General features: G+C 41.3%; 1 protein-coding gene across 4 annotated transcripts in view; it reads left to right on the forward strand.

Moving 5' to 3' along the window:
- Positions 1-2,822: 2,822 nt before the first annotated feature.
- Positions 2,823-21,321, forward strand: part of PLCB4 (phospholipase C beta 4) — a 207,040-nt gene continuing 188,541 nt past the window's right edge. For all 4 annotated transcript variants that reach the window (XM_068417017.1, XM_068417165.1, XM_068417242.1 and 1 more), the window contains exon 1: positions 2,823-2,903. The gene's annotated coding sequence lies outside the window, so the exon portion shown is untranslated. The remainder of the gene's footprint in view (positions 2,904-21,321) is intronic.

Raw genomic sequence — 21,321 nt, forward strand, 5'->3', positions numbered from 1 at the left:
AATCAGAGGTTCTCAGATTCACTCCTAACTCATCGCTAACTGGCCAAGTCACACTGACTGCTGAACTCAGGAGGAAAACAGTGGAGAAACAAAGATGAAAGCATCGTCATCAGTTGTGCTGTGTCTAGAAGTCCAAGTGTGTAAACAGAGTTGTACCACAACACAACTCGCAATGCGGGAATTACTCTCAATATGTGGGCCTGACCCTGCAACTCACAGCTTTGTGGGAGTTTCAGACCCTCCATATGGCCTTACTTTCTACAACTTTAAACATCTTTTAATGAGAAGTCTGCTTACTGTTAAAACTGACATTGTCAGTACCTCTAGTTTTCTTGCAGAGCCATGGTCCTGACAACTGTTCCCTTGATGACTGCCCTTCTTTTGATGAACAAGTCAGGTCAGAGAGCTGACATCGGAAAGGAAAAGACTGTGAAAGAAGAAATAATGGCTTTTTCTAAAGAAACTATACTTCCGCTAATTCCAAGACGCCACTACTTGTCTGCATTTCATGCAGTTACCCAAACATTTAAAGTCCCCGCATTTTGCTAAAACTGCTTTAAGAACCACAATAATGAAGATAATAGGCTTGAATTTTACCCTGCAATAAAATCCCCTCAACAGGCAGGCAGCCATGACCTATTGTCATGTAGAAGCCATTTTGGGGGCGAAGGACATAAGAAATCATGGGAAAAGCCAGACAGCGTTACGGACCAGTACAAGCTCTACAGGTCTGAACACAAACCACACGGGGATTCCTAGGGAGAGTCCAATACTGTTTGCTAGTGAGCCATTATGCCTCACTGGAATTAAAATAATTTTTATTACTACTTTTATAATACTTAATTTATATGCAGCCCAATGGCAAAAAGAAAAAAAGAAAAAGCAATGAAAAAGACATGGAAAATGGAGCACTTCATTTGTATACCCACAAATGTATCCATTGCACTCATTTAGAAACAAACACTTCTGGAACCACAAACAAAAACCTCTTCACCAGCCCCGGGGTCCATATCACATTCAAGCTGATGCCCTCCATCTTTAATGGCTATAATTGCTGCTCCTGTATCCTGTGTGTTAACTCGATCCCTTTAGCCCTGCCAGCAACACTGGTCTTTATCCAGCTCATGTGTTTCTCATGCAGGTTCTTTTGTTACTTCCTCCCCACACCTCCTTTTGCACGATACACCCACCCTGAGCCTTAGCTGCAGTGCTTGCTCCTCTTCATGTATTTCTAAAGACCTACCTCTACCACCATGCCCATGAGGAATTTCTAACTGAGTAGACATAAGCAAATATGAACATCTGCTTGAAATAACACTTGCCTCAATTACAGAAACCCCTCAGTCTGTAGGTCTGCTGTGCTGACAGGCTGTCCCTGAAATCATGCATCATCGTGGCTGTTGTTCTCGGTCACCCCTTTGCTTACCTCTCCATGGCAGCTCCAGGAGCACGGTGTCAGCTCTTGAAGGCAGAATAATATTTATTACATCCTGGTACAGCACCTGGCACCAGACTGGGGCCTCATTCCAAGCTGGACTTTTACAGTTTATGATATAGGATAATATAACATAAGCTCTGGCCACTGCGTTACCAGATTGAGTAGTTCATGGCAATGCAACACCCTTATTATGACTGTCTAGCAAAACTATTTTAGATTTTCCTCCACTGCTTCCTCAGCTCACCCTAGATAACTTCTTCAGCTGTAGCTTGCTGCCTTTCCTTACTTCTGAGTTCTGCCACCGGCTTTTGGTGCCTGTGTCCCTTCGGGGTGGTCAGGCTGCAGGCCCCAGGTGGCCAAACTTGACAGTTCACTAATGAAGTCCAAGAGGGCAGGCTGTAGGAGAAAAGGGATGGGGAACGTGCTTCGGCTGTACAACTCAGCACTTTGTTTGTTTTTGTGGGCGTTTTATGTTTACTTCTTGACACGGAGGAAAACACGTCTCATAAAATCATGAGGAGAGAGGGCAAATTGAGACCAGGCACACGATGACAGCTACGTGGGCAATCCGCGGCAGTGGTTTGCAGCCAGCCAGGAGCTGTGAAGGGCTGGCCTGAGGATATCCAGAGAGGGAATCCCGCGCTCCTCACCGCCCGTGCGCTTAGCTCAGCTTGCTCGCCCAGCGTTGAGCCTCCTCTATGGCTCACTTCAAATAAACCTCCAGGAGTCCAACTGCAATTTTGAGACAAAAACTGTGAGAGTTTGGGAACCCTCCAGCAGCCCCTGAAACACCCCCTTTTCTCTTCAGTTGTGTGTTTTTCTGCGTTGAAAGCAGCAGGCCTGGCGGGAGCCGGGAGCACTCGGGGGATTTCCTTCTCGCCCATTCAGCCGCCCTTTAAATACATGTAGTAAACACAGGCACGCCGGCGCGGGCATCCTCGCCGAAACGCCGCCCGCGCAGCCCCCCGTGCGGTACGTGTGTGCCGTCCGGGAGGAGGGTACGGCCGCGCCCGGGCCCGCGCAGGCGGAGCTCCGCGCCCGCGGCCCCGCCGCCCACTTGCCATGCGCTGCCCGCGGCCCTGTGCGGCGGGGGAAGGCGGGTGCCCGCGTCCGGAGGAGGCGGGGGGAGCGCGGCCCGCCCAGCCCAGGCGGTGGCGGCGGCGGCGGTGGGGTTTCCCCCTTCCCTGCCGCGTTTCTCCGCGCTGCGGGGGTTGAGGCGGGCGCGGCGGCGGGGCCGCCGGGGCGGGGGAGGAGGGAAGGGAAAGGAGGGGGGGAAGGAGGAGCTGCCGCCGCCGCTGTGAGGCGGGCGGGTTGCACAAACACACACACAGAGGCAGAGCGTGCGGAGGAGGAGGAGGAAGGAGGAGGAAGGAGGAGGTCGTCGCCTCAGCGCAGCCCCGGCACCCTGCGCAGCGCGGAGGGACCGGCGGCGCCGCGCGCCCGGGTTCCCGCCCCGGCGCCTGAGGTAAGGCGGCACTGAGGGGGCTGCGCGCGCGGGGCGGCGGCGCGCGGCGACCCTTGGGGGCCGCCGCCGGGTCTGACGGTGGCGGCGGCGGCGGCATCTCGTCCTTCACGGGCAGCGGCTCTGCCCGTCCCGCCGCTCCGGGCCGTAACCTTGGGCTCCTCGCTCCGCCCGGGGCAGCCGCCGGGCGGCTCTGCCGGCTCCGGCCCCCGGCCTCGGCGCACCGGCCCGCTGCCTCGGAGGCGATGGACGGACACACACACACACACGCGTATGTCGGTGTGTACGTGTGTGGGATTTTACATGTGTATTTCTATATGTGCGTGTGTGTGTGACTGGCGATTGAATTATTCTTCTCATCCTCACTGCCAGCTGTGCAGCTCGCTGTAGTTTCTGAGTGTATCCGGATTTTGTCAGTGCTGGGCGGTGTGACAAATGTTTCTGTGCAGTTAAGTGTAACTTTTTTCTGGTGGTGTGGTTTTCTTTCTTTTTTTTTCTTTTTTTTTTCCTTTTTTTTTCCCTTTTTTTTTCCCCCTTGGAGAAGGGAAGCCTTACCTTTATAGATATCTTTGTTTGTTTGCTTTCAGATGTATTGAAAGGTCTCTCAGGATACATGTGCTTGTGTTGCCTCTCAGTGTGTTTGTGTAATTTACACAAATATTTTTAAATCGCTTAGTGGTAATTTTCAAAGCAAGGTGCAAAAACAATGTTGCCGTTTTGACAGCAAGGCTGTGCACCGTCTTTGATGCATGACTTTCAGTTATGTGCAGTCAGACACCTGTTACTTAATCCTGTTTATTCTTTTCAGTTACAGTTATCCAGCCTTGGTCTTCTTTTTTTTTTTAATATCTGAAAAAAAAAAAAGCAAATATTCTTTTATGCTGGCATCTAGTAGAAACCCAGGAATCTAATGCAACTGTGAGGTATAGAATGTGTGTTTGTTAGGTAATACTGTCTCAAGCAGAGATGATTTTGGAAAGTTATAGAATGATCTTTATCTCCAGGGGAGTTTATATAACGTTGAAGTGTCCATGGGATGCATCTGTAAGGAAGGTGGGCAGTAGGGGCTACACAAAATCCAAGTCTTGCACAGTAGAAATCTTCAGTAAAGCGTGCATCGTGTTCTCTTAATAAGTCGATAATGTTCGTGTTTTCCAAACTTCACTTGATGTTGCACCATGGAATTTTTCAGTTTAATAATTGGAGTTAATGAGGATCCTAGAGAAAATGTCGCACTTGTGATTCCGCAAGAGGATGGAGAAGATTCTTTCGTAACACGTTTGTTTTGATGGTTGCATTCTGTAGTTTACTTGAGCAGTTTTAGCAAGGTAATGATATTATTTGCTCAAGGTTATTTTCTCTAACTTCTGAAAGTGTAACGTTGACAGTATTTGCAGTCTTTCTCCAGATCAAGGGTGCCTAATATTGCTATGTACCACAAAATAATTATTGTTATATAGAGCTGAGCAATTTTGTATTATACAGAGACAATTTCTAAATACGAGTTGGGAACAGATTTATTCCGCTCTGCAACTGATAACTTCGTAAAGTAATTAAAAATAAATTACAGATTTCAGGGATGAGAATTCTCTTCCACAACTGTTAATACCACTCTGCCTTCAAATGTCAGTTTTGATTCATCTCTTGATGATATCACTAAAAACCAGGTATTAATATGGAAGTCAAACCTCTGGTGAAAATATAACTGCATGTAGCTGTCAAAATAAAATTTTAAGATCTGATTTGATTGCTGGATGTGGATACGTACTTGGTAGAGTAACAATGCCTTTTATTTTATAGACACGCGCCCACGCACAGGAGCTTTGTTCTAAAACAGTATTTTCTGTCATGAATTTATGCATAACCTACACTCTCTGCTTTTTCTTAGCACGCAGGGAAGAAAGAACCTTGAGGGGGAAGAGAGAGAGACCAAATGGGGGAGGAGGGAGAATTCATATGAATTTCCCTTACTGACAGAGGAAATACCTCTTTGTTATATATCACCCAGAATCGGTGGTTGTGTTTTGCTTTTACCTTTTCTAAAATAATGGCGAGTTGTTTGGGTTTGATATACGCTGCTGACTTCTGTTGCAGACTTTGGCCATTTGTTCCAGTAATACCTGGCTGTGATGATGAACTTGGGGCTATGCTGTGAGTCTGTCAAGTATTTGTTACAGCTTTGTAGGGAACTGATGGCTTCATTTTCACCAGGTTTACATATACTGCATTGAAAACTTGTAGGGGTATAATTTCCATGCTTACTGAGATGACTTACTGTGTATTTCCTTTTCACTTTTTAACTTGTCATTTTTTTGTGGTCTGCTTGAGTTGTTCAGTGGTTTACTTTCCTTGGTGGTTTTAACAGCTCAATTGCTATTCCTTCCTGTTCGTAATTTGCCGAAGACTGAAGTCTGAAACTGCTGTTTTAATATTTTCCTTAAATCTGAATTAATTCCTATTCCCGGGGAAAGGGAGAAAGGAACAGAAGAATACTTAACAGAATTTTTTAAATGAGAACAAAAACTTAACGCAGGCATCTTACCTAAGAGTGGCTAGTTATGAAAACTGATACCTCATTGATTCTGGAGAAGGCTGGTTTCCTCTGTAGTTTCAATCATCTGTCCCATTATATTCGGGGAATTGTTGTAAATTAGTTTAGAAGTGAAATTTTCCAAATCATAAAATCTCTGGTTGGTTGTTAGTGGAAATCATTATTAAAGGTTGCGTAAGCAGTATTTGCAGGATGGCTAATCAGTAGCCTGGGCTTAGTTCCATTCTCTAATAAATAGATGCATTGTGCTACTTCAAAAATTGCAAAATTGATGGCTTGAGTTCATTTACTAATTTTGCAAGATAGGTAATACATCCAGTTTTGGGAAGACTCTTTGATGTCCGCAGAAATTGCACACAGTAGAGATGTTTATGGCCCAGACTGTTAATTCTTCAAAAGTTTTTTTTATTATACTGTTGAGGTCATGTTATTATGAAAGATGCATGTGTAACACTTACCACATCAAAATGACCTAAGTGCATGCATCAAAGGCTCAGATAAATTTTATTCAGTGGGACTTTCTGAGAGCAAGCTTTGTGGTCCTCTTGCTGCTGCAGGAAAAGTGTGTGTTGACTTGACTTTGTCGTGTGATTTTTGGACTTGGTATTCCCAAAGACCTGACCTGTAGAGGGTTTGAATATATGGGATGGTGATGGTATAAATACCGAAAATACTGTTCTTTGACATTAACCAGTCTGCTTTGCTTATGTTCTCAGCCTGTGAGTGCTAAGCTGTGCAAACCTATCTCGTTGGTCCTCACCTGTCTTCTTACGGTAGTGGTTTCTGGAAGTTTTGTAAATATGGACAAAGAGGCTTGTGAAACTGTGGAAGAAAACAGATTCCCAGCCATTCTGTAATTAATTAATTAATTATGCCCAGTAGTAACTTCCATGCTCCAGGAACCACATCCATGCATGTGCTGATGTATCTGAGTGCCTGGAATAGGGCCACAACATGGGGAAGAGTATCAGAACAGCCCTTGTGCAGCTGTCCTCACAGCGCTAATGCCAGGACTCCGTAGTTTTCAGGGCAAGATGCTCCCGAGCGGCTTATGTGAGGCACATAAATAGATGGTGCAGCACAATTTTGGCTTCAGAGGTTCCTCTCCAGCAGACTTCTGGATGATGAGTTGTTGATCTTTTCCCTGCGAGGTTGTCGCTGCTGGCATCTTGGAGGAAAATCAATACTTGTATCCCTTCCTTTTGAAGAACTACATCAGCTTATATGAGGTGGTGAAGTGCTGTGGTTTCTTTTGTCAGTTTGGCTATACAAGTCATTCTAGGTATCGTCCACTGAATGAAATACTCATTAAAGCAGTACCTGCAAAACAGCTAAATAATCTTGAGTTTTGGAGAAGAATGAAGCAAAACTCTCTTTTCCTTTCTGCTGAAGAGCCCAGTGCTTAGGCAGGCTGTTACGAAGTCTTGCTGTCCTGTTTACCTTGTTACTAGGTTTGGATGAATGGTATTTGTGAATGGTTGGAATGTTTTGTTTCACCTTTGGAGTTCTAAGAAGCACTGGTCAGTCTTTCTGTGGAAGGGAACATGTTCCTGGGGAGCAGTGCAGGTGTTACTGAAAGGTTAGGTTGCCTTAATGTAGTGTATCTGCTCATGCAAACGGATAAATACAAGGTCTCCAGCTTTTAAGGCCATTTGCCTTTGTCATGGTTTAGGTTTCTGTGGCAGATGGGGCTGTTACTTTGATCTCTCTGTGGCTTCCCATTCTTTTCTGTTGCCGGTTACTGGTGTTGAGCTCAGTCTTGATCCTGTCCCACCAATGGCCAATAACCTGTCATGGGGCAGACAGCTTAGATCACAAAGACCATAGATATGGCATGGAGCAGTCTCACTTGTCCGCCCCTGTTTGATGACTAGCTCATTTAATGAGTAGGTGAATCCATAATCTGACTTTCTGCAATTGCTGCATGCTGTCTGATAGAAAATCTATAACCAGTTAAGTGCTCCTAGTTCCTGGTCTTATATCTCTCATCTTTCTTTTTATAATAGCAAGTGTTCAAAACTTGGGTTAAGTAGGTGATCGGCAGCTGTCGTGCCTCTGAAGTTAGGGCCTTGCTTTCCATTTTATATGGAAGCTGTTACCGTACCACCATGGGGCCTTACACTTGGACAGTTAAGGGTCACTTGCTTGGTCTTTTCTCAAAATAAGAGCTTATTTCTTTAACCAGTAACAACAACTGGGAGCTTTAGGCAAATGAGGTGAGACAGTCTGTTTGGAATGTGGTCTATTGTAAGGTCTGTTTGTGGAGTTCTTGAAATTAGTGTGGCTGAAGTAACCACGCACCTCTGCCCTCTCGTTTCTGAAGAAGCTGGCTCTATTTTGTTGACTTTGGGGCTCTCAAATTGTAACTTTCTCTGTGACCTAACCTTGCAATTGGCAATTTTAGAAGACTGTGAGAAGATGTATAATATTTTAGATGCTAGGTTCAAGAGTGACTGTTCACATTGAATACTCTACGTTGTTCCTTTTCAGATGTTGTACTGATAGATCATTTACTTGAAAAGTTTTAGTCTAGGCTTGGTGTTTGTGTTGTGTTTGTTTTTATGTGGAATACCATCTGAAAATATGAAGAGAGAAAAAATATACAGATGTCACCTATCAAGTAGCTATTTAAAAGCATTTTATGTCTGCAGTTGGTCTAGCAATATGCTATCTGAGAGAAAATACACAACTTTAGAAATGTGTGTGTGCACTTTGGTAAGGAGGAAATGGGTATGAAAAAGGTATCAAAGAGCAGGCTATACAAAAGATTTCCTTTTGTAACAATTTCTATATTCAACTTGAGCACACATGCTCCTGCAGACTGGAAGCAATCAGTCAGGAGGTTAGTGACTAATAAAGAGGGCAAAAAGAGTGAGGACTTGAGAGGTTAATAAGAAGCATCTCTTGGATTCCAGTGATCTAGAGTTTCCATGATCCTGTGAACAGTGTGATGTTGTGGAAAATAACAAGTAATAATGAAGTTCTATGAGATGTAAGCTGTGGTTTTAAACAAGATAGGTTGGATGAAAGAGCTTCTCATAACAAAGTGGTAATTTTTCCTCCTTGATCTTTTAGGCCATTCCAAACCTCTACGGGGTTTTCTGTTCCCATATTTATTTTCCATGCCCGAAATTGCCATGTCTCTCACATTTGCTTTTTGGTTTTCCTTCCTAAGCTTGTGAAGATGTTCATTATTGATGTTGCTGTATGTGCTATCCTGGTTGCATGTTCTCTGTTCTCCTCTTAGCTGAGGCTGTGTTCTGGATCCAGGATGCTTGTCTCTATTTCTGCCATTAGACATCTGTACTGCTGCTGCAGCTGCTAAAAGGAAACATAAGGAGGAAAGGGATTGATAGCTGTAGTAAGAGCCTATTTGTTTTGAAATACACAAATTAGGATGAAAGTTCTTTAAAAAAAAACCCAAACAATTTTGAATATTGATACCTTCATGCAAGTTGCTTTTTTGTTACTGTCCTGGTTTCCTGGGGATAAAATTATAGAATCCATTCTCTGTTACATTTTGTTTCAGTTTGTGGCCAGCCATGGTATGGTGATCAAGGCCATTAGCAGTGAAAGCTGGGGCAGCTGAGCCAGGCTGGCCCACAGGTGTAGTCTATTAACATTAACGTCACGTTCACTATAAATTGGAAAGTTTTCTAGGGTGGCTGGGGCTCTTTCCTCTGGTCTTCTCTCTTTTCCTCTTGATGGTCTCCATCCCTGGAGAATTTCACCACTACTTATTGGGCTAAGTATAACTTTGTGTCTTTTGTATTAGCATTAGTATCGATGTTGGGTTTATTACTTTATTAAATCTGTTTAATGTTCAACTCACGAGTCTCTCTCCTTTTCCCGGTTCCCTTTCTTGGCTGGGGAGGGGACAATGGGTGATAGAACAACGGGTTGTTTAGCCCTGGGTGCAGGCAAAATGAAGACAGTTACGTAGACATTGTAAGGACATGTTGCTCTAATTCTTAGAGAATTTCCCTCAGAAAAGAGTGAGTGGAAATGGAGGATGAATGCCTTACTGGGAAGTAGGAAACAGAGCTGTGGAGTGGTTACTATGGCTGGGCTAATGTGATCTATTGAATCAAACAGAATTGGTATAATCTTTTCTATGAAGGACCCTGATCAGGGAAGGAAAAGTATTTTTAAAGAAGGAGGGGGAGAGATGGGGAAAAAGCTGATGAATTCGTGGTGGGTTTGTTTGCGGAGTTGACGATGAAGCATAACTCTGTTAAAGGAGAGGTTGGGTGGCACGGTGTGGTGATGAAATGGACTGTGTATTGCTCCTAAAGCTTGACTGCAAGGCAGACAGGGGCTGTTGAGTTATTTGATTCCCCCCTGATGTAGTTCTTGAGAATTCATGCAGATTAATTGGGTGCTCTGCTGGATTCGGAGAGCTGTACTGCGTGTCTGACATCAGCAAAGAATAGACTGAGTAATTACTGCTTTCTGGTCTTTCAGTCTGTGTTATTTGTGTACCACTTCCCTAGCAAAATATGCTTAGGAATAATTGTCATGCATTAAATGACAAGGGGAGATGGAATGTGATTGCAGGTATATCAGAGCAGATTGCAAATTAGGTGCTGCAGTCTGGCATAAGAGCTGTTAGCTGCAGGTAACGCGAATACTTCGGCATCTCTGCTCAGCTTGTAATTCTCACATTGGAAATCTCCTGTATCTGTGTATGCTGCAGGTGCAGGGGAGCTCTTGGAAATTCCCCTTGGCTTGTCTGCCATCCCTCTCCTGATGCGCTTGTCTGCTTTGATTGGTGAATTCCCATGCTGAAGCAGAAGGTGGGGGTTTCTGGGGGCGGGGAGGAGAGGAGGGGAGAGATGTGACCTGGGAGAATAATTGAGGGCTCAGATAGGGCAGTCTGAGTGGGGAGGAGATTCAGCTGCTGCTCTTTGTCCTGGGGATGGTGGTGCCATATTCTCCCAGGCACAACAGCTGGGGCTGTGAGACCCTGGCAGGTTCTTTTGCTTGCTCTAAAGCTAGGATGAGTAGCCCCCGCTGTATATCTGCATTTACCCTGGGGAAGGACTGTTGGTCCTGTAATCTCTCTGCCGCAACTGAACTGATACAGTGATTTTTCTTTTTTTCCAAATCTGGCAATATCTAGCAGAGTCTGGCTGTTCTTTTTGCTGATGCTCTAATTTTCAGCTATGAAATATACATAGTGGCTTTTTTTGACCTGTGACTATAGCAGGTGACAGGGAAGAGAAGTAACTTCTGAGAAGACTTTGGCCTAGGTCAGAAAAAAATGGACATAGTCTTTTAGTTGCACGTGTTGCTACTTACCTTCATTCAGATATCATTGGTATAATTTTGCTAACCTCAAGCAGACCCTTGTCTACTTGGATGCATCCTAAAGTATTATGTATGTTTCACCCTGTGTGTTTTTTTAAATTTTTTTTTTCTTCCCAGACTAAGGAAGTACTGGAATCAGCATATATGCCTAGCCTGGGCAACAGGTATTGATAAAATGGTCTCCTTTGAGATACCCTGATGAGAGCATAAGGTTAGCTAGGAAAAGTCATATAAAAATAGTAACTACGTGCCATTTTGTGTGTGTGTGTCTTTATACAAGAAAATGTCTTACAGTTAAATTAGCCTTTGCATCAGGTAATGGAAGTATTTGTACTGCTTTTATGGGAGTGATTGCCATCTCCTCACTTGTTGAATTAATGAAGGCTGACACCTTGGAAGAAGCACGTGGTACTTAACTGGACTTGCCCCAGAGAGAGTTAAAAAGTTGATGTAGTGCTGGTGAACTTGGTAACCTGTATTGGTACTTTTGTGAATGGATGCATGGGTTGTGTGCATAGGAGAGCACCCCAAATGTGTCTCTTGTGACCTTAGCTGTTAATTACCTGTGCATTGAAAAAGAAAGACAGCTAATGATCACTTAGTTTTCTGGATTGAGCTGGTGGTGAAGATGTACAGATGCTTAGATGGATAGGAAAAAGAAACAGCAGTATGGGTCTTCTGCATTTTGCTTTTATCTCTCTCGAGAGCTATGTGATCATTACTATGGAGAAATGTTGAGTGTTGCTATTGCATGTTTTTTGTGCGGTTGGCATGGAAGGTATAAATCTTCATTTCTGCTAGTCTGGTTGAGTTCATTTAGAAGAATTCTTATTAATGAAGTCTGTACTGCAAAATTGTGGTCCCTGTGTGGGTAGAGGAATCACAGCTCACTTAGACCTTTATCTGGTAGTCCAGATCGCACATAAAAACTTAATCACCGTTTCTCTGCTGCGTGTTCACTTTCAGTGCTGATCCTTTCACTGAATTGTAGCCTCAGAAAAAAAGAAAATGTGAAAGAAAATGTGTTGGTTTTCAGCTATGGTGACGGTCTACCAGTTGATTTATTCAGGGTGGGTTTTTTGGGTTTGTTTTTGGTTGGCTTGGGTTTTTTTAAAGGTAGATAAATGGTGCTCTCCAAGTTTTGTGCAGATCCCTGTGTGTTAGTTTCTAACAGCTTTCCCATGATGAATTAAAAGCCTTGTTAAATGTAAATGCCTTTCTAGATGTGGGGAAATCAAAAGTATATGTTTGCAGGAATTCTTTGCTATACAAACACATATATTTATTTTGTAAATGCCGCTTGTATTTTAAAACACGAGGTGAAAGCAATGCTTACATGAGTAGCTGTGAATTGGCATGAAGTAGACCACTGAAAAAAAGTGAGCTTTATTGCTGGGGATGGTTTTTTAATAATGAACTTTGTGACACTTCAGTTTTCAAAACTAAATCAATATGTCAAGAAATACATGCTCTGATTTATATACCTTTGATTTAGTTATGCTCAGTTAAGTAAACAGTGCCCTGTAATCTTCACTGATCACATCCTGCATTCATTCCTAATTTATCCTTGAAAAGACACTGCTCACTTCAATTTAGTATAACCACCTCCCCCCAGTAGAACAACTGAAGATTAATATTGTGAGAACAAAGATATAATCGCAGCTCTTGGATATTTAATATCTTAAAAACATCTATTGAATTGATCTGAAATTACGTGGAAAGATATACAGGTAGTTCTTTAGGTAATTTTGAATCATCAAATGATTGATATGGTGAGTAGTTTTCCATGATTCAGGTGCTGAGCAATGTGGTGATTACTTTAAAGCTTTTGAAAACTGGAGAACAGATTTTGAAATTCACAGGTAGAAATGGCAGAGGGAATTACATCGCGGTGTTAACTGTTACATTATATGGTTTTTAAGAAGTTGGCTCCGTCCCACTGTAATTTAGTGTAAGAATGTTCGCTGTGTATTTTCATATAATTTTCATTCTCTCCTTTTTTAAAAAATTGAATTGTTTTCTTTATAGAACACAATCTTAGTACAACAAAATATAAGAGATTTTCCAGTCATGTAAAATTACATTAGCCTTTCTGTGGGCTTAGTCTTTTAATTATTTATTTTTTTCTATTCCCTCAATAAAGGCTGATGATATCTAAAGGAATACCCCCTACCTTTAACAGCATTTAAATACTCACAAAGACCTTCATGAGTAATTTGAAATTTTAACCAAAACTTGGATTGCAAAGGTCTTGTTTTGCCTGGTTCATCTGAAACATCTGTGCAAGTATTTCTTCAAAGCATTAAAGGTAGTAATGGTCAAAGTAAGGTGGTTTTATTAAGAGCTATAAAACCATATACCTAAAAGTTGTAAAATTGTAGACCTATGGTATTTGGTAGGTGAGGTACATCTCTTCCTTAAAAGTAATTGGTAATTTAAATGATAATTGCTTTTTTGGTAGTATTACTTAATTCCATAAACCATTACATAGAATCCCTCAGTTACTAAGAAGCCAAATCATCATTTCAATTAAAAAGTAGGTGCTTCTGTATACATGAAGTACAAATAAATTTCTGGCTCTCTTTTTTTTCTTTTTGGAGAAGTTGAAGAAAAGATAATACTTCTCAGTTAATTTTAAATCATGCAAAGGAATTCTTATTTAAACATGACTGAAAGTGGATGAATCTTTTTTCCTTCCACCTCTTTATGCTATCATCATGTTTTGGGTTTTAGAAACTAAAGAATATTGCCTTAAAGGTTTTGTCAGGGTGTGTTTTACTTAGCTGAGTGGTCTTCAGTTCAGCTGGTAATTAGCACATCTCTTAGTGACTGAAACACAATTTTAACAAAAGTTGGCTCTTCATGTTCAAGAATGTCTATTGATAAAGTGTGGGTGCTGCAAGCATGTAACCTAAGTCAATTTGAGCCTTGTATTCAACTCAAATCACTTTGTGCCTCATCTAAGGTGCCTTTTGGAAGGTAGCTGTGATTTACCGGTTCTCTCTTACTGTAATACTATTGCCACTGGGTTTATGCATCTGCAGTTTTATCAGGGAAGATTCGTAGGCCAAAATTGTGTGTCCACTTATTGGTCTATTCCTTTCATTGTTAAAAGCAAAAATAATAATAGAAAAAATTATCGTGTGAGGAGCACATCACTGGAGGTGTGGTTGGTTCTGCTCTCAGTGCAGCTCATTCTGAGCAAAGCCCATGAGATAAGGATTGGTGAGACGGTGTTCTTTGAAGAACTGATGAGAAGCAGGGTATATAAACTTTGCTGTTTATTTCCCTCTTACATCTTTTATTCTTGTTTGGGCTTGATATGGTAAGTAGCTTTGTAGATCATGTCTAGCTCTGTGCTGCTAGTATTGCTTTCCCATTTGGGCCATGTTTGGTTCTTGCAAAAGTTAGAGCAAGTCACTTAATTTTTCCCTTTCTTGTGGCTTCACATCTTTAGAAAGAGACGGGGAGTGAAGGGGGGAAAAAAAAGGAAAAGGCTATTTTATCTGATAGATAATGGAATAGCTTCTGGTTTATTGTTTATTTGTTTGTTTAATCTTTAAATTTGACCTGACAAAAGAAAGGTAACGAGAATCTAAATAGTGTCAGGAGTTACTTGGTGGGAGGCATGCCATCTACGAGAAATAAAACTGACTTGAGTACAGCACACTGCAACTGCACAAACCCAGCCCTTCAGAGCCTGAGATATGATTAAGTCACTCTGGGTTTTGTAGGTGAAGTACTTCATTTGGCTTCAGAACTGTATTTGACAGTATCCTCTTGGCTGTGCATCCAACAGGACTCCAGTTATTCCTTCCAAAGTGAAGTGTGTATTCATAAAGTTGTCTCAAGATGCAGATGCTTCTGACTGTAGCACTAGGCTGACATGTACTTGCTAAAAATGCTATTTTTTTCAGAAAAATCCAGCCCCCTAGTTTGTGAGATCAGATGTCAAAGGTTGCACTTTTTCAGGATGGAGAGAAATTGCTGGAATTGTAGATGACTGTATTGAGCCTGATATGATTTCTTCAAGATTAATTTTTAGCTCAGCTTCAGCAGAGCAAGGAGTGGCTGTTAGGACACCTTTGATCCTGTAGTAGGTGTGGTAGTGTTACTGGGTTAGAATACATAACCTTTGGTGACACAGGAGAGAGAGGGGCCCAGCCTGAAAGCTTTTTTTTTGCTGCTTGCTATGGGTTTGGCAATTCCACCATCTAGCCCCTCTTCTCCCTCCCCGTATCTTTTGGGCATAGGCATATCTGACTGTAATGGACTTTTAAAATTAGGGTTTTTTTTTTTTTTGTTCTAAACCAGGACTTGAGGTTAAATACAGTAAGACACACACACACCACCCCAAGTGTTCTGGTATTTTTTTAGTGTTCTGGTATTTTTTCATTACCTATCTTAAATGCCATGATAATGCCTGACGTGAAGGCTTGTTGTGTGAACAGTGTAATACACAACAGCCTTCAGCAGTGCACAGCAGGCAATGTGCATACTTCTAGCTTAGCCCTTAGAGTATGAACTGAAGTACAGCACAATGTAAATGTCAATTCAGGAATGTTAGGTAGGTTTGGTATGATCCCTTAAGGATTCCTTCTTCATGTCCTAAATTGCAAGGTTTCTGGGGCAGGAACTATCCTTGCATTATTTATTTTATAGCATTTATTACAATGCAGCCTTTATAATTTTTTTTTAACCTGATTGGTGCCCATTCGCTGATACCTCAGATGAGAGAACACACTGCAACACAGTGGTTTTGATTAGAATATGTATACAACACTATTTTATGCAAGTTAAAAAGAAATGGCATCCATGTTGTTCAGTTCAACGTGCTAAAGTGTCTAAAGGTATAAAGCAGCTTTCAGACAATTTTGTATCTCTTTATATTCCAATTGTTGAGACCTTTTTTAGTGGGTAGGGGGACTTTACGGAAGCCTGCAGTGTATGTGTTAGAAACAGGGATTCTGGTAAATTACTTCTTGACCTTGACTTGCAAATCAAAACGCAGCAAATCAGGGACATGGACATAGTATACCAGGACAAACTCCCAGGAGTGCAGCTTAATGTATGGAGCAAGGCATTGCTCGTACTGCTTAGATTGACGTGTCATGCAGTATTAGAGGCCATTGTCTTTAATACATTTGTTATGGAACAGATCCAGTTTTGATTTATAGCCCAGCAGTAGCAAAGTTCCATTCTTTCCAGTTTTAGAAGTATAGTCTGATATAGGATATTTATCAAGCAGCCTTTTTGCATATAATCTTTTACACCAGTCTTCCAGCAAAAATGTAAATGTGCTTCTTAGTGTTATTTCTAGGTATGAGGATTCCCTGTGTAAACCGTTAAGTCAGACCATAACTCAGGAGTGTCTTTTTTTTTTTGGCAGCTGTATGGAGATAGTCTGAATCAGCAAAGCCTGCTTAAAGGGGCACTCTCAAGTCAAAACCATATGTACATATAAAAAAATTTTTTTTTTTCAATGAACTGAAGTAGCTGCAGACATCAGGCCTACCACTGAACATCCCTGTCAGCTTTAAAACTAATTTATATGGGTTATGTTGTTTCTGTTTCCTCCCTCTTTTAGTTGTGTGCTGGATGAGAAGTAGAAGAGACTGGGCAGAAATCGCAGTCTAATATACAAAGCATAGATCTAGAAAGATGTTTCAGCTATGCTAAAAATTACTTGACACTTTGCAGTCTTACAACACTCAGTGATCTAATAGTGGTCCTGGAATCTTTTTTTTTTTGGCGTTGTACATACTTGTTAAAAATGCTCCTTCCCCCAAAGAATTTATAACACCAGTATAACAGGAGTCTAGAGCTGTACACAATTTTTAGTGTATAGGCAACAGAATGTAAGTGTGAAACAGTTCTAATTCCATGTGGTAAAGATCAGCCTAAAAATTCCAGCTGCATGTTTTAATAGTTTTTGATCAAGTGAGGCTTCAAAGTTATTGACTTCCCCTTAAAGTGTAAATTTTTACGTTGGACAACCTAGCACAGACTAGTATTGGCTACCATCATAAGAGATTTGCTTCAATAAAGCCTGCCGCATCAGGCCCAGGATGTTTGCACAATGAGGCTCTGTAAACCTCTGTTGCAGATGTGTAATGCTTTGATCTGTTTACTGGAAAAATAAAAAATTAAACGGATGTCTCCCGTTTTTTCTTTGGGAGAAACTAGTGGACAGGAAATCTGGCTAGGCATATCAGATTTTGCCCCAAGAAATCACATCAGTTTTAAAAAAGAGGCATTGTACTTGCAGCTTAATGTTTAAACTCGGTGTCAAAACGTTGTGGTAGAATAATGCAAACCAATAATGCAAATGGTTCTCTTGGGTGGATTTCAACTCCTGTGCTAGTATCTGGTAGAATATATTTACTTTCTTGCATTGAAAAACCATGCTATTTCCATCACAATAATGCCACTTTTAGCTAGCTGGTTGCAGCCAGATTCAGAGAGAGTAATTAAAATTGTTTTGAAATGTATCTCTCTTCATTAGAGTGTAAATTTTTCTTTTATGCTTCATATTATTCAGTGACTAAACATGTTTACTTTGAACGGTGTATGTGTTCTAGGTGGGTAGAAGCAAAATAAAAGTGTGTTTAAGCCAGTTGTAATTTAATTTTAGCTCTGTACATTTTGTTGAGACAAGAAAAGCTGCTGGCATTTAGGCCTTGCAGTGCATTATGAAGTGACTACCAGTCACATTCTCCTATGGAATTAAAACAAATTGGAAAGCAGAGTGAGAGAGGGGAAGAGCTATTTGTATGAATTAAATGTCTATAGCCTGTGGTTTGCCATCCTCTGTTGCTTTTGTTGATAATGTCTGGTTATATAAACTTCTTCCCACCACTTTTCTTCTTGAACTTGCAGCAAAGCAGTTTTGCGTGGTGTAACATCTGCTAGCATAAAAATGGTTGTAAATATACTGCTGCATCTTCACTGTGCAGCCCAGTAGGAAGGAAAGAAGGGATGGAAAGGAGTGTTCTCTAGAAGCACAGATGGCTTTAGTAATTAATAACATTTTGTAAAATAGCTTTAAAAAAAAAGAAAGTGTAACTTGATATGATTGCCAAAAAAGGGACTGTATGAAAAAGCTGAGTGCATCTATTTGATACACTAAACTTTCCTGGAGGAACATACCTAATATGATCAGCTACGTGCTCTCCCATGTGTTGTGGGACAAAGAGGTTTGGATAAAATGGCATGCCCGTTCTGTGTTATTTTGCACTGTGCAGCGTATATTGTATTATAACCGATATGTAATTATCTCAGTAAATATTCAAGGGGAAAAATAATGCTGCTTAATCCCTTTCTCTTGCTGTTATGGAGGATTGGGATAGTAAAAGTGTAGATCGGAACACGCTATGTTGGAGTTGCTGGCCTACATTTCAAAACATGAATGACAAGAAACAAGCTCCCAGCTTCTGGAACACGGGGCACATCCCAAAAAGAATAACTGAGCTGCAGTAGGATTTCTGTGATCGTGCTGAGCTTTCCCTGGAGATGTTAGATGATTGCATTTTATCTTAGTGATTCAAAGTGCTGGCAGCTGGTGGCTTGCTGGCCTGAAAGGAGTATCCATCCTCTTCTCATCTTCTCACCTCCTGCATGTTCCCCGTTGCCTTCTCTGGGTGAGCGTTGGAGTCTGGGATTGCCCCTTCATTTCTGTTTTCTTTGGATGGTGAGACACTCTTAAACTTTACTCTTAGATGAAATGCAGTTTTTTCTGAAAATAATTAATTTCATTGGCACAAGCAGAGTAAAAGCATTTACACGTGATTGAGCTGGATTCTTTGTAATGCCATAAGTGTGAAGTCTTGGGCTGTTAATGCTTTCATCAGCAATGAGTAATTTCATAGACTGAAAACCTGTTAAACTGTAAAAATAGAGTAGGTGCCTCCCCCCCAAAAAAAACCCCAAACATATGACCATCCTGAAACGTAGATAAAACTACCTGCAGGAACTTTAGGGTAGTATGTAGTTGTTACATCCAAGATACTCTGAAATTCTGTGACTTAAATTGCAGGTTGTGTTTCTTAGGCCTATTAACGTTTGCATATGATGAGAGTTGGTGGTAATTGTTATATGGTGCAAGTGCTGCTGCTCTTTATTGCTTGGATTAAATTATGTGGTTTTATCATATAATTTGTTCACTGTAGGAGAGTCTGAAAGACTTTATTATTTACAAATAATTTCAGAGGGTATACTTAAATGTTATTAATCTATATGCCTTTCATAAGGTAGAATTTCTGGGCTCCAAATTATTTGGTATCTCTGGGGAAATAGTCTGCCTGTTTCAGGAATTCAGTGTGCTGAGTCTTGCTCAGCAAACAGCGACAAGTATTTTACTTTTCAATTTAGCTATATGCACCCTGATCCTGAGTGGAGAGCTCTCTTGACTCTTGACTGCAGTCAGATGTTGGACTAGTGCTTGGTGGGTATTGCGTGTGGCAGGTTGTATGCTTTTTTTGTTTAATAAGTTTCTGACTTATTTCAGTGAAGCTAAATGCAAGTCCTTAATAAAAACGTGTAGTTTATCAATGTGATTTCCATCATGATATTCCTTTGGCAGAAATGGATTATATGTTGTTGTTTGTTATTGTTTCTGAAGTTCTTGACCAATAAGTGTGTTTAATTGTGTATTTAGTGGCTTCTTTTATCTGTGTCTGTGAATCATACTGTCCAGTTTTTATTTACTTGGGAACAGGCAACCATATGCCCCATAGTCAGTGCCATCCAGGTCAGTATCAGTGAAGAAAAGGTGCAGAGTTATCTGGTAACTGAAGAAGCTGCTGATTTTGTGGATTAGTATGTGAAATGTTCCAGAAAGATATGCCAGAGGCTCAAATTATGTAATGCTTTGAGCAGGAAGCCGCCGAATTGTGTGTAGAGTGTGTCACCAGCAACAGACTGATGTCCCTGGCAAGACTCCACTCCAGGAAGGAGCTGGGGTTTCTCAAAGGCTTGAAATGAGAATGAAGGATTTGACAGCGTGGCCCTTGCTAGAACAGCTTGCCCCAGTGAAGGCAGGAGCTGGCAGCGCACAGCCCTGCTGCGTGCTGTTAGGAGGCAGGGGGCTGACATAACATCGTTTTGGTAAGTGTGGTTTCCTGCCCACAAGTGTGTACCAGCTGGCACCATCTTATCGAAGAACTAGTGTTAGTGTGAGACTGATTTTTTGTTTTTCAGGTTTTGTGTTTTGGTGGGTTTTTGTGTTTTAGTGTGTTGGTGTTTTGTTTTTTTTTTTTTCAGATCCTGAAAAAAAAATTACAAATTAAGAAAGGACCTTTTTAGAAACTACATGTCCAGATTGCTGTATAGAGAATTTAGGTCTGAAAAATGTTTAAAATGATGTGTCTAAAAGTAACTAATAAACAGATAAGCTATGGTTGATGTTCCTTTCTGGCACAAAACGAGTGAAGGTTTGGTAGGTAATGACTGTTTCAGGATATACTGATGGACTAAAACTGTCATGTTTAAATTAAGAATCTAATGGTCTTATCTAAATTGTACTTCACTTTTAATTAGAATCAGGCAAAAGGTCCTTATTGGAATTCTAAAGTTTCAGTCTCCCAGTGGTTAACTCGAGGAGGTGCTCTTCATCCCTAGCCAAGTGTCCATAGATGGAAAACAATTATAGGCTTCTAGAAGTGTGTTCCTCTCAGGTCATTCTCCTTGGTCATTTCAGAGAATGACAGGTGAATCAGAAACTTGTACGTTAGATCCCTGTGGATGAAAACTTGTTTTCTGCTAAAAAAAAAAAAAAATAAATCTTTTGAGAAGCCCAGAGTCTGGATGAAGGCTGTCCATCCTTTTGAAGGATCATCATGATTTAGCTGGGGGTTTTGAAAACTTAAGTCCTTTCCTAGTAGGTTACTAGGGCATTAAGTCAGATGAAGAGAGACAGAGAGGCAACCCATGTGGTATATTTAAAGGTGATAGGAAAGCTCAGGTGACTAGTCGAGAAACAAGTCTTGCCTTACTGAACAGTAGTTAAGAAATCTGTGTTGTGGCCAGTGATGGACACTGGATGCTTCAGAATTTGATGCCACAACACCTCGTTAGGTGTTCAGTGGCAAGTGAGATCCTGTGGTGCCTATCTGCTTAGGTGTTCAGGAAGTGAGGAACATTAAATTAATGATCCCCTGCAAAAAAGTAGGTATCAAGGTACTTAAGACCAGCTTGTTTACCTCTTTTTAAAAATATTTGCTTGTTTATTTTTTCTTTGGAACAGGAGGGAGATGAAAATTGTGGGGTTTTTCTGTTTTAGCCTTTACAGCCAGCTGTGGAACAGGGGATAAACCTGAGGCTGCAGCTGCCATGCGTTAACCCATCAGTTTGCTGGTTTCTGTGAATTACTGACTGCTCAGTGTTTCTGCCTCTGTAACTGAGACTTGACTCTGGCTCTGAGTGTTCCCCTAAAAGAATTTACAGTCTTACTAAAAGGGCCATAGGAGATTTTGAACACAAACAGACTTCTGAAGAAATACTTAACTGGTGGAAAGAAAAAGATTTTTGGCATTTGCATAACTAAAAAGAAACTTTTTTTTT

Source organism: Nyctibius grandis, chromosome 1 (genome assembly GCF_013368605.1).
Source record: "Nyctibius grandis isolate bNycGra1 chromosome 1, bNycGra1.pri, whole genome shotgun sequence".
NCBI classification, from domain to species: Eukaryota; Metazoa; Chordata; class Aves; order Nyctibiiformes; family Nyctibiidae; genus Nyctibius; species Nyctibius grandis.